At 39.7% G+C, this 3,184-nt stretch overlaps 1 long non-coding RNA gene across 1 annotated transcript in view; it reads right to left on the reverse strand.

Moving 5' to 3' along the window:
* Positions 1 to 1,249: 1,249 nt before the first annotated feature.
* The window catches only part of LOC103370649 (uncharacterized), a 32,079-nt gene continuing 30,144 nt past the window's right edge, over positions 1,250 to 3,184 (reverse strand). The window contains exon 3 of the long non-coding RNA XR_520901.1: positions 1,250 to 1,366. This is a non-coding gene — a long non-coding RNA (uncharacterized LOC103370649). The remainder of the gene's footprint in view (positions 1,367 to 3,184) is intronic.

Below are 3,184 nucleotides of genomic sequence, written 5' to 3' on the forward strand. Positions count from 1 at the left end.
AAAGCGACAACAAAACAGCTAAATGATCATCATGCACGTGCACAAATGTGACCACTTAAAATTTTAGCTTGCACACTCAAAGAAAAGGTTGCATATGTGACTATTTTGGTCACAGTCTGGAGCCCTGGTTTGCATGAGTCAAAAACACAAATCCAAATTAAATTGTAATCATTGCCCTAAACTGTCTCATCAAACTCTGACGGTGACAGAGTTTGCTTGTGTCACTCCTATTTTAGGGCATGATGCAGTTGTGTTATTTTTAACACTTGCTAACATGTTGTTCTTTGAATCGTTTGAACATTTGTCAGCTAGATGGTTTGCCAAGCTGAAAGCCTTGCGGGCTTTGTGTTGTCCGTGGCCTCACCCTAACTGTCAAGCTGTGAGTGAAATATTGCCATTTTTTTGCTTTGTGCAACTACTTTGTAGACGAGAGATCTTGCATTTAGAGCCTTGTTCTTGTTTCGCCACCATGAAAGCAGCAGTGTCCTCATGAAAGGGGGAAAATGGTTGGCCTGCTCACTAGAGAGTGGAAGCACAGTGCTGCATACTTAGATCCGCCTGCTGTTACAAATCACAGCAACTCACATAAATTACAGCTTCTCTTACATCACTGAAATTCTTAAAGCATCCGTTTTAATAACGTGGGGAATATTCTGGTTTTTAATAGCAGTATTGCACATCTTTCTGGTACCAGTATACCAACCAACACTACTTAATAAACTGAGTGTGCTGAACTGATACTGAACGTCGTAACCAACTCTGTGTACAAAGGCAAATTTAGAGTATTTACCACAATGTAACTGTGCTTTTTCAACACTCAAGGATTAACGCTGAAGTATGAAGTGTGTGTGTGTGTAACTAAATCAAGAGGGAGTGGAAATAAAGGAAGAAAATAAAAAGAGAGATGTGCCGATAATGGACTCTGAAATTTTCCTGGCCCATTTCATTTTCCAGTAGCACAACGCCTAATTGTTTCTGCATGAAATCATATCACACACATGGTCTGCCCACAGAGAATTAATGGAACTAATTAGTTCCTTCATTACCCAACCATTTTTAATATATACAATGAGAGATCGCGCTGTGGAAGGGAGGGAAGGAAGGAAGGAAGGAAGGAAGCTACACACAGATCAAGAGGGAAAACATTTCTCCTGGTTCACTGTACATAATGTAACACAGAGCACCGGTGATGATGACTGATGATAACACAGCAGCTGTGTGCATCTGTACTGGACCGTGTGCTTCTGTGTGTGTGTGTGTGTGTGTGTGTGTGTGTGTGTGTGTGTGTTCACCTCTGGTTCCAGTCGCCATGTCTGCGACCTTCTGAAAAGCGTCCAGGAAAGCTCCGGTCACCACGATGGTCGTCCTGAACCAAAGACAAACAACAAACACATATATTACACGAATGTCTTAAATGCACAAAAAGTACTCTGAGTGTGATCACAAGTCTTGGGGGAAAATATAAAGAATCAACAGGCCTTCAATGGAGTACAAAAAAACAAAAACACAAATGTGTACTTGGATGTACTTGGGATACCTCTGGCTACATTAGGGATACTGTACCATCCTGCTGAGGAGGTATCCAACAGTTCTTCCTGCTTGTGTATTGATGTTATGTAACTACAGCAGTGCTCTGAGGTTCAGTCCTCAAACAAGAGAACGAGGAGGACGTTTGCTATCACTGAAAATTGGGGCTGAACAATGAATTAGTTTCAAAGCAAAAATTGGAATAATGCAAACACCAATTCACAAAGGCTGCAATTTAGAATATACAAGAGTATCTACTAAATAATGAGACTCATGCTGTTGTTCTTTTTATTTAACCTGTGCAGATTGAAACTTTCAGAGGTTGTAAATGCTTGCACATTGACAAAGCTCCAGACTAACTCTTCCAACTTTCCCAGCTGACCGCAACCAGCACAGGATTTGGTCATGATTTGTAAATTATTAACATTTAAAAATAAAATATATATTAATTTTGTAACCAGTCTTTTCCTTGAGGTTGTATGATATCACTGATATTAACTATGTGCCGGCTAAACTCCTTACTTGCTAAACATCAGCTTATCAATACATGCCACGATTTACAGATGTTCCCTAAACGCGTCACATGCATGCTACGGTGGATGCTAACCAGGCGACTGCAGTTCACTCAATCAGGTGTGCAACCAAAAATGAGTTGGAAAAGAGTTGCATTAGATGTTTGAATGTCGGGTTTACCCAAGTTGAAACCAGCACACTTCATTTGTGAGCTGCCAACATCGAGATTGCGGTTAATATCGGTTTCATTTTGCAGTCCTAGCACTGTGTGCACCACCATGATTGAACGTACTGGGCTATGTCTTCTTCTTCAGTGACTCAATCAGTATCTCCCTAAGCAGTCTTGTTACCTAATCACAACAACTTGTACATTTTGCAACACATCTTTAGGTTTAAACTCGTGTGCGTCAGTGGTTTAATGCCGTCCTCCTTGTGTGACTGTCACATTTGCTCATGTGGTAATGCTCCGTCACGTGCTTTAACTCCACTGCACAGTAAATACAAAACTGAACCAGGACTTTAAAAAGAAAAACCAAATCGCATTATCTGTCAGAAAAATCCTAATTAGATTTTTTTTGAGTCACAATTGAGCCCACTTGAGAATAATGGGAAGCTCTCACATGGTTATTAACTGTTTCAGATACAGGAACTTGAAAAATGCTTACGGTTCATTTATGAAACCATTTAAAACAAAATCTCTGTCTCTGATAATCCGTCTTTGCATGATTGGCAGAACTGTGGTCACGCTCAAACTCACGGAAAGAATAAAAAGCTGCCAACAGAAGAAAATTAGAAATGACCAGCAGAACAAAAAGCTGAAATGAGTTTGCATTTAGTGTGATACTCTCTGGTTATTTAAGAAAGTGAACATTTAATAAAAGTACATTTGTGGTGAAGGCGGTGATTAAAGCAACTTAATCACACCTCAACAGTGACTGGCTCCATGCTACACCACACTGATGCAGCAATTCATGGTAAAGGAGCCCCAGCCAAGTAAAAACAACTATCAATGAACTGACTTCAGAAGTTGGACATTTCTATATTTTAAATCCTATTATGATTGTTCTTAAGAAATCTTCTCATAGTTTGAGATACTGGATTTCTGATGTTCATGAGCCATAATCAGCTAAATTAAGAACAAAAA

This window comes from Stegastes partitus, unplaced genomic scaffold (assembly GCF_000690725.1).
Source record: "Stegastes partitus isolate 25-593 unplaced genomic scaffold, Stegastes_partitus-1.0.2 Scaffold1459, whole genome shotgun sequence".
Lineage (NCBI taxonomy): Eukaryota > Metazoa > Chordata > Actinopteri > Pomacentridae > Stegastes > Stegastes partitus.